The sequence below is a fragment of the Mytilus galloprovincialis genome, chromosome 7, assembly GCF_965363235.1.
Source record: "Mytilus galloprovincialis chromosome 7, xbMytGall1.hap1.1, whole genome shotgun sequence".
Lineage (NCBI taxonomy): Eukaryota > Metazoa > Mollusca > Bivalvia > Mytilida > Mytilidae > Mytilus > Mytilus galloprovincialis.
In genome coordinates, this window is record NC_134844.1 from 57149493 (window position 1) to 57160757 (window position 11265).

An 11265-nucleotide genomic window follows, 5' to 3' on the forward strand; every position below is an offset into this window, starting at 1 on the left:
CATTGAAGCTAGAAAAATAATAATTACACCACTGGATTCAGTACATTGAATTGTTTTGTTAGACATGAATATTTTTTATGATAAAAATATATTTAAAAAGTTATACAATGAAACATGCTGAACTTTCAATGATTTTCTCGATAACACTTGATTACCAGACTTTAGCCAACCCGATTAACAGACCAACCTCCGATATAGCCGCATACTCAATATAGATTAACCGACCAAACTCTCGGTTAGCCGAGTGTCGGCCGTGTTTTATCTGATGTTACTTTGAGTTGAATTCAAAGACTGAAAGGACACGATGGTGTATTTGCACGTTTTTAATGTATTATATATATATACATCTTGCATGTAAAAATCTTGCTAACATTTAAATAGATTTCGAGAACCCCATAGGAATTTATTTTCCATAATTTGTATGTGTTTGGTGAGTTTAACATGTGCCACAGATGTCTTCTTTTACACACTTCTCATCAGTAATGCTTGAATCAAAGAGTTAGAAGATGCAGAAAGCAGGTGCATGACCACCTTTAATTACGATAGGTGTAAAGTAAACACACAAGAGACAGCTGTACCTGTCAAACTTTGCTCCTCTTTAAAATGAACATAATTTATTTAAAAAAATGTATCGCTCCATTTAGAATTATGAAAAGGCATCATTAAATTCCTTGCATCTGTTGATTTTAAATATGCTATATTGATTTGACGTCATCGCATTATACTAATGATTGAATTTACTGCAGTTTCCATGTACTTGATTTTAAATGCACTATTTTACAATTCCTGTGAATTATATGAAACTAGAAACATCCTAGAACTAGGAAGGTATATATACAATGTACGTGTATTAACAGTTTTCATATTTAAATGAATGGAGAATTTGAATGAGAAAGGTACATATGCTAGATATACTAAAATTACACGAGATGTATCGAGATGATTAAAGTTGCTTAATTTTTCCCTAGCAATATCTATGAACGTTTCGGCAATAAAGTTTATCGACGGGTTGATATTCCCAGGGGCACCAATTGTGCTCCTTTGCAGCCGACTTATTCTATTTCTTGTGTTGATACAGTTATAAATTACAGTTTGTGACCAATCTTAGTAAAGACTCAACTAAATTGCATTCAAAAGATGGATTCAACAACGCTAACCTGTATCTTGATTATATCTTTTCGTTAAATAATATAGAAGTTTCAAAATATGCTGCCGACATTTACAAAAAGGAACTAACTTTAATTCAATCAAATAAAAACGGCAATAACTGCCTTTTCATCGATTTGGATAATTCATTTAGTCATTAAAAGCTCTACAGTAAGGTTTACGACAAAAGGGACGATTTTTCGTTCCTAATTGTTCATTTACCTATATGGACGGTGATTTTCCTTTGGTACTACCCAACAGTATGTATATATCACAACTCATTCTCTATGCCCGTGTCTTTTTTTTAACGCTTTGATTAAATGAACAAAATCTATGTATTAATGGTACATGTAAGTCACTGATTTCATTTCCAAAAATTACTTAAACCTTTACTAAATTCTTCCATATATATAAAGCTTTATCACTTTGTGTATGAATATATATATAAGGTATAAAACCACTAATCCATAGCCTCATTGCTTAATATGTTTAGTTCTGCAATTTCAAGCATTAATGGCTACATTTTGTGTACTTTGTTTTAAGTTCAAATAAAATGGCAGTTAGTTCCTGTCAAAACTAGACCCTAACCGGACTTATGCTGACAAAAACAACATAATTACCTTAATTTACATATTACAGCGTTCTAATTCCTGGAAGTTAGATACTACAAAAACAGGTACTTCTGATTTGAACAACAGGGCAAATGTGCCCTACTATTAAAATAATTGTATATACTTTTTTATTATTCAAAAGAATCTCTCAACAAGGGTTCTACAGTGATTCCAAGTCCCTAAGGTTTCATTTGATACCAAACACTACCCTATTATTTCACATATCGACAAAGATTCAGTTTTTCGTAGAAAGTTTGGAGCTATGTATAAAATATGTACTATTTTCTTGCAGGTTCTTTCCGACCGGGTCCGAAATAGTGGTTCTGTACCATAAGAAATATTAGATATGAACACAGTAAGAAATGCAAGTGATGCAAGTAAGAAAACAAAATTGTTAACGCATCTGCTGCAGTCTTTTTGTTGGGTGGATGTATAAGTACCATTTTGATGGTTATTTTTTAAGATGCAGGTCCATATTTTTTTTATGAGTACGGATGAACCTGACCAGTTGTTAATTTGATAGGTATAAAGATAAATCATTACGTCGTCCCTCTCCCTTTAGATTTTGTAATGAATCGTAGTTTGTTCATGAAAAAAAAGGTAGATACATTTGTAATATACTTACAAATGGGTCTTCACTACAGCGAGAAAATTTCCTTTGTATCCGTCATTTGAGTTCTAGTGGATATATGTCGCATTGTCAATCCTACTATATCTACCCTTTTTAATGCATTGTACTATATAAACGACAAAATGACAAAAAACAAGTTTCATAGTAAAATTAAAACATTACTTAAGATTGTGTAAACTCCAACACACGGGGTTAGTAATAATACAATTAAGTGAATGATTATAATAAGGCTGCATTTTATTGAAGATCAGTCTATATATTTGTATCAAAATCACTCTAAGGGCATGGAAAGCAGACAGAGACTCATTAAGAACTATAATTGACCACAAATATTCCTGAATAGTTACCGAAGGCACTACATTATGATGCATACCTTGCATACATGTTTACTATAATAGTTGGTGTTTATCATACCATACATGCCCACACAAGCATTTTTCTCCAAGTTGCATTGTATTTAATAAAGTTATTCGAAAATAATACCTTAACTATTAAACGACAGTTAGCATCATAAGTCACAATCAAGCAGTGTTGTATGTTATCTAACACTGTGCGGGACAAATTTGCCATTCCGGTATCGGCAAATCTGACTTTGTCGGTTTACAAGATATCAAAAAAAAAATTTGCCCAGTGATAGATTATTGAAAAATTAAAAAAATGCCATATGTCCCAACTTGTCACTGTTGTCACTCTTGTCACTGCAGCTGATTAAAAGTACATTTCCCATGGGAAATTTGATAATTCCCATGGGAATATTAGAATTTCCCATGGGAACATTGGAAGTTCCCATGGGAAAAATTACTGTTCCCATGGGAAGTTTAGAGTTCCCATAGGAACTTTAAAGTTCCCATGGGAAAAGATGAATACAAAAAGTTCCCATGGGAATTAATTCTTCCCATGGGAACAAATTTTCTTCCCATGGGAACAAATCTTCTTCCCATGGGAACAATTTTTCTTCCCATGGGAACAATTTTTCTTCCCATGGGAACAATTTTTTTTCACATAGGAACAATTTTTCTTCCCATGGGAACATACTTTATTACAATACAAACATTATTTTCCATTTGAATTTTTTTCTTCAGAAAAATTACAATTTGTTGCAAATACTGGATATATGAGAATAAAAGAGAATATACTTCTGCCTTAGCTGGATGGAAAGCTGTAGGGCATAACACATTTTTGGAACCTTGTAAAACATCTCAGAAAAGCAGATTTGTCTCCGGGACAAGTTTGCAATTCCGCTGAGTGCAAAAGTTGTTCACCTTAATTTTTGGAGTTAAGTCAAAATGAAGTTGATAACTTGGTTGGTATTGGTTCCCTGATATTTGTCCTAAAATTGTTTGGCTCTAGCACCACTGTTAAAAAAGTTATGCCCCTTTTTTCAACAATTTCCTTAGAGGAATAGTTGTTTTCCTCAAGGGAAATCAAATTTCCCTAAAAGAAAAAGATTTTTCCTCAAAGGGAAATTGTTTTTTCCTCAAGGGAAATTGTTTTTTCAAGGGAAAAAGATTTCCTTCAAGACAACAAATTTCCTCTAATGAAATCATTGTTCTTCAAATTTCCTCTAAAGAAATTTCTGAACATCAAATTTCCCTTATTTGTTCTTGTTAAACATTTCTTCGCTATACCATGTATACAAACAGTATGAATATAATTATTACAAGACTGTATAGTTGATGCAAATGATATTCAAAACTTTCATAAATGTTTGACTCAACATTTTAATGACATTGAAAATTGATAAAGTCTGACTGTTTAGATCTAGGTATTGTTCATACTTTTTATAAAATTTAACTATGATTTATAAAAAAAATTTGTAGCAAATGATTCTGTTTTCTTTGTAATTGTTTCAATGCAATACATTAATAAGCAACCAATTTGAATGTCATACCATTTGTGGTGTTCTAAAGAATTTGTTTATATATTTGCAGATTAAATAATAAAATATACACTTTTCGTGTTATTTTAAATTAAAATTTTCTTCTGTTTCAGCTTGTGTACAGTTTTCAATCCACTACGTAAGAATTCAGTGAATACATTATTCCATTCACTTTATAACATTTTCCTTCAATTCTAAGAGAAAACATTTTTGCAAATTGTTCTTCAATGATCTTCTTCCGTATATTTGATATGAGGGAGCGATATAAATGAGTGGATAAAACTGGTGTTCCTTTGTTCTGCATTCTCCTTTCTTTCGAATAATATATATAATATGTTGTTGCTTTTATGCAATAGTGTTTTTGTGTATCTATGATAGAACTCCATTTTGTTTATTGGCATTATCATGTGATAATGATGAAATTTCCTGTTTCTTTTTTGCAGGAAAGCACACATTCCAGTTCAAATTAATCCAATTATGCACTTTGTAAATAAATTTCAACTTTAAGTTTCCTCTTCAGTAATGACCTATTGATCATGAAAACCAAGATGTCTGATCACCTATAAATACACAAAATAAACAAATAAAATGTTATAAATGGAGAGAGAAACAGCAATAAATGTTTTTCATATGTATCTTTCTTTATTAAAATTCATTAAGTCAACTTGAACCTTGCGAAAAATAATTAGCTGTGATGTAAGACTAGAAAGTATAAAACGCAAAATAAAGTAGTCGCGAAAAATTAGTTGATTTACATTAGTCCAGTCTGTGTTTGCAGGAAATTTACATCATAGGTTGCCATATTCCTATTGTGCCTGTCCAAAGTTCAGAGCCTGTAGTTTTTGTAAGTTTAGTCTGACACTAAAATTTAGTGGTTGTTGTTGTTGTTGTTTCATACCGGTTATATTTATTTTTTGTAATTTATTTTGTAATAAACTAGGCAATTAGTTTTACAGTTTGGACATGTTGGATTGTTTCAATTTTTCATCTTTGGGTCTTTTATAGCTGCCTTCTTTGACTATAGGGTATGGATTTTCTCATTATTGAAGGTCGTCACAGGCCTACAATTGCTTTCTTAAAGCCATGATAGTTTTCATATTTAATATACCACATCTTTTAATTTTTATAGTAATCATGATTATCATCTTTCAAGTTCAACAACTTTAAAAAATAAATAAAAGTGGCCTTACCATTTAGGTTTAGTTTGCTTCTGCAAATTTTAAATTGCCTATCATTTCTGCTGTTTATAATTTCTCTGTATCTTCTATAGTTCTTGTCCTATACATAAAAGAGTAAAAGTTATTATTGAATGGCATCTTGCATCAATATTTTTTTTTGCTGTTTAATGTACATGATGTATATTAATGTGTGTTTAATAAGAGTGCACACGCTGAAATGTCTCGCCTTCTTTTACTAATCATTGATAATATGTTGATAGTCCTAAGTATAAAGCTTTATCACAACTGTCACATAAACTTAACATTAACCAAGATAAATAAATAAAGACTAATGAACCATGAGAATGAGGTCAATGTCAGATGAACCATGCCAGGCAGACATATACAGCTAACAAGGCTTCAATGCAACAATTATAGTTGACCTATTACTTATAGTTTAAGAAAAATAGACCAAATCACAAAAACACTGATCAATGAACCGTGAAAATGAGATCAAGGTCAAATAAAACCTGTGTCACTGACATATAGATCAAAAAATATTTCTATACACCAAATACAGTTGACCTATGGCTTATAGTATTTAATAGATAAAGACCAAAACTCAAAAACTTAATTTTGACCACTGAACCATGAAAATGAGGTCAAGGTCAGATGACATCATCCCACTAGACATGTACACCTTACAATCATTTCATACAACAAATATAGTAGACCTATTGCATAAAGTATGAGAAAAACAGACCAAAACACAAAAACTTAACTATAACCACTGAACCATGAAAATTGTCATAAATAGCATAGACACCTCTTAGTTTTGAGAACAACATGCGTTAATTGTGCAAGTATAATCATTGATAAATCATGCACAAGATTGACTTTTTTTTAAAAAGCCTATATATTGAAATTTTCTGAAAATATTGCATGCATTTATTAATATGACCAATTTTAAGAAATGCGCAAAGATGTGAGATGATTTATATAATTGTAATTTCAGGAATTTACAGTAAAGGCTTTCATCCCCACTGCATTTTGCACTTTTCCCACGTCAGGAGCCAGAAGTTATGGCCTTTGTGACCTTTGTATGATTTTTATTTTAGTTTCTTTTTTAATATCAAAGAGTTTAATATGACATCCATTATCACTCAACTAGTATACATTTTTGTTTAATGGCAAGCTAAAGCATGCCTCACAGGCAGGGATCCAGGAGGGTCTGAGGGTTGGACATGTTGGAACCCCCCTTTCTACATTGTTCTTTATTGGACGATCAATGCATTTGAATTTTAAAATTAACACCATTCGAACGTAAATATATTTCAAAATTAAGATGCTGCAATGTACAATCCCAGTAGAGCTGGGAAGATGGTATAAGTCATTCCAAAAGAAGAAAGGACATGCAATCTGTGTTTAACTGCAATTGGCAATGAATTCCATTATTTATTTGAATGCAATTCTTTATTAGTTAAAAAATATCAGAAATCAGCATATTCCAGAGTACTATGTGAAATATCAGAATTAAGCAAAAATGAAAGGACTAACTGTCATTGACAAATATTAACTTATTATTTAAAAATTTGTAAGGGTTCCGCGGAACCCAGTGTCTCGCCTATTTTTGCTGTAAATTGCAGACTCAACAACAATGAGGGAAAAAATCAATAAAAATATTCCTCTTGTTACATGTACTATTTTATGATTGCAAGAAAATCTAAGTCCATTTAAAAGTAAATTACAGAAAAAACTGAGTAATCTTTTTACAAACTTTACTTCTGGATACAATATTATGATCATAAATAAGCTTCTGTCCAAGTTTGGTACAAACCCAGGATAGTTTAAGAAAGTTATTAAAATTTTTAAAACTTTAACCACAGAGTGAATGTAATGGTTCCCTGGAGAAAAACTAAGTCCATTTAAAAGTAAAATATGGAAAAAATGGATTTATTTATTTACAAAATTTACTTCTGGATACTATCTTATGATCATAAACAAGCTTCTGTCCAAATTTGGTACAAACCCAGGATAGTTTAAGAAAGTTCTAAAAACTTTAACCACAGAGTGAATGTAATGTTTCTCCGCAGAAAAAACTAAGTCCATTTATAAGTAAAATATGGAAAAAATGGAATTTCATTTTTTCAAAATTTACTTCTGGATATTATCTTATGATCATAAACAAGCTTCTGTGCAAGTTTAGTACAAACCCAGGATAGTTTGAGAAAGTTATTAAAATTCTAAAAACTTTAACTACAGAGTGAATGTTTTGTTTCCTCGCAGAAAAAACTAAGTCCATTTATAGTAAAATACGGAAAAAATGGAATTTTATTTTTACAAAATTTACTTTTGGATACTACCTTATGATCATAAACAAGCTTCTGTCAAAGTTTGGTAGAAATCCAGTATAGTTTAAGAAAGTTATTAAAATTTCAAAAACTTTAACCACAGAGTGAATATTTGTTGACGCCGCCGACGACGCCGACGACGACGGAATGTAGGATCGCTTAGTCTCGCTTTTTCGACTAAAGTCGAAGGCTCGACAAAAATGTGTCTATATTCATTTCAAAGTTAACTAAAATATTATAATGTTAAAATATTATAATATAAAGTAATTTTCCATATATTTTATTTCTAAGGCCACACCAATTTAATTTCTTGTTCTACGGATTTTTGGACTCAAAAATTTGGGGCGAGCGAGCGATTTGAAAATTTTAATAAAAAAATATTTAATTTGCAAATTTTTGAGGCGAAGCTTGAAAAGTAAAGGCGAGCGATTATAATTTTTTTTTGTAAACATAAAATAGTAGGTTTTGACAATATTAAAACTTGATTTATCACTTGTACTTTGACAATTCTTTAATTTCTGAAGTATTTTTTCCCTGTTCACCAAGAAATAATTAAATCTGGTCTATGTATGTGTGACTGACAATGAGACAATTCTCCATTCAAGTCATAATCAGTTTGGGGACAACCCCTTAATGTTATAAATGTCCCTTTTACATGTTTTATGAGGGATCAATTTAAGTTATAATATATTTGTTTGTACAAAAGGGCTCATATTTTCTCAAAGAACTATATATCTATCTGGTATTAAATGGTCAAAACATGTCAAAGAATTTTGTAATATTCCTGGACTTTAACCTTGTTAAATTAACACATTAACTTTAACAGTTTAATATTATTCAAAATAAGTGGACCCCTCTTTTAGAAAAAGTTGTTTAAAATATGATGTAACTCTCCTCTTTTTGAGTACAAAATTCTAAGTTTTCAAAGGTTTTGTATAGAAGAAATATACAAATCCTTGGTATTTCTATTTTCTTTTCTACATCAGTAAAATGACCCCTTGTCTGAGGGAGGGTTGTTTTCAAACTGATAATATTTAACTGTTAACACAGGTCAAAGTACGGCCTTTTACACAGGGCTTTGATACAGAACAAACAGCAAGCTATAAAGGACCCCAAAATTATTAGCGTACACAATTCGAACAGGAAAACCAACGATCTAGATCTAATTTAAATATCTAAATGGGAAAATACCAATGAACAACATCAACAAACGATAACTGCTGAACGACAGGCCCCTGAATCCATTAGGACAGGTGCATAAACATGCGGTGGCTATGGATAGTTTTGTTTCGCCAGCATACAATATAATTGCAGTTAAAGGCAAATCCTTCAGAAGTTCTTTGTACTTTATTCTTACAACGAACATTTTTTTGATAGGGAATATAAGTAAGGGGAAAGAAACCAATCTTTTGTTCTTTACAGGTATTTCTGTTATAAAGAAGTAGGTCCGGTAAGGACTCATTTTGGCCTCAAATTTCAGTTTCATCTGACGAAAGATTTTGACCACTTTTAAAAGACTTAAGTGTCTATTTCACTTGATTTAATAAGTATAAGTGAAAGATTTTAACTGATTTAGTTATTAAAAACGATCCGATTCAAGCTCAAATATGAAAAATCTCTCAAATATGCCAAAAAACGTCACTTTTCAGATGGTTTTTGTCAAAAATGAAAGTGGCCGTATCCGTGTTCATCCACAACCTTTATATATGTTATGTATTATCATAAAATACGACTTACTTTTCAATATTAAGGATGAACACGAATGCGGCTACTTTCGTTTTACAAGGAAACTGTCTAAAATTTAACTAAAATGATAGAATTTTGAAGATTTCAGTAATTTAGCATGACTTAATGGTGCTACAACCCGATATATGTGCATTGTATTGTAAAAAACAGCCCATATTTATGTAGCAGAAGCATTCAACTGTCCAATAAATATCTAAAAGTTTACATTTTAACAATTTTGTAAAACTGTTATATTTTGGGGCCAAAAAGGGGTCTTACCGGACCTACCCCTTTATCACTCCCACTTTGGATAAATAGCTAGGTTTCATGCTAAAACAAATATTCTCACAGTTATTTACACAGTGTGGTGGGGTGCTTTTATGTTTAAAACCGTTATATACAGGTTAGACTGTGATTTAAAAACAAATGTTGATATCTTTTTATAATATTTACAAAAAAACGATGCGGGAAATGGACATGATTACATTTCCGGATGCAGGAAGCGGGAATATAAAAAAAATAAAAATATTCTATTTTGAAAAAAATAAGTGCGGGCGGGTCCGTCGAACAAGGAATCAAATTGGTGTGGCCTAAGTTGTTTTATTTTTTTTTTAATTGTATGTGATTGTATTTTGTAATTTACCTCTTGTTTCACATGTCAATGTGACGGAGTGTTTTTCAAATAAAGCATATTGTATTGTATTGTATTGAATGGGGACATGTAGTTGGACCCCCCCCCCCCCATTTGTCTTTGGTTAGGAACCCCTCCTCGGGTTGTGGGATTTTCTCGTTGCATTGAAGACCCATTGGTGCCCTTTGGCTGCTATCTGCTCTTTGGTCTTTTGATACATTCCCCATTTACATTTCGATTTTATATTCAGTTCTATTATAAATGTTAGACTTCTTGTTGATTTGGTTTCACATTTCGGCTTCGTCAGAGGAAAGCGTTCCAGAAATAAAATAGCCTTGCAAGACGTCATAATTATTTGGACTAGATTTTCACCACCATCAACATTGTAAAGCTTGTCTCACTGTGGAAGAAATGAGTTTGGCGCGTTTACAAAAATATAATTGTCTGTGCTGACAGGGGAGTGTGTGTGCATACCATTATTTAAATTTTCTAAACCTTCTTTTTCAATATTTTGTGCATTTCTTGGTAATATACTGTCAGACCTCGAGTGCTGCTTTACAAAAACGATCAACTTACAAGTAATGTAGGGGAAGGAAACTAGCTAAAAAGACCAAAAATAAGCCACAACTAATGGGGTCTCATTGGGGGTTCTGTTCACGGATCTCGCTTTAATATAGTTACTATTTATTTTTTTTAGATTCCCGCATCCCGCTTACACTATGTAAGTAAACAATTCTAATATTTTTGTAATTTCCTATGTCCCGCTAAACTTCATTTCCAGTTTTCACGGCACAATAATTTGACTATTAGTGACACTAAGTACTGTGGTATTTTCAGTGGGTATTTTACCAATAAGGCCATATATTTCGGTGTGTAGAAATACCGCAAAGGAATTCTTAATGGCGCTGACTAAGAAGAAAGTTTTTGCATTAAGGACACATATATGTGTATATATGTCTCTGAGGACACTATTTAAAACGATGTTTTAAGATCACAGAGAATATGGATATATAGGAGGATATGATTAAATACCTCATATCAGTAAAGTTAGGTATCAATAGATATTGTAATTTTGAAGTTAAATGACTTTTTAATCAACGCGTGCCACTCGGCACGTGACCAACAGCTTATTGC

At 31.6% G+C, this 11265-nt stretch overlaps 1 long non-coding RNA gene across 1 annotated transcript; it reads right to left on the reverse strand.

Annotated features, from left to right (window-relative positions):
- Positions 1-4084: 4084 nt before the first annotated feature.
- Positions 4085-10784, reverse strand: LOC143083355 (uncharacterized). Its single transcript, XR_012980661.1, has 3 exons — positions 10606-10784; positions 5458-5545; positions 4085-4827 (listed from the first exon to the last, which is right to left on the reverse strand). It is a non-coding gene; the product is annotated as an uncharacterized LOC143083355 (long non-coding RNA).
- Between the last annotated feature and the right edge of the window lie 481 nt (positions 10785-11265).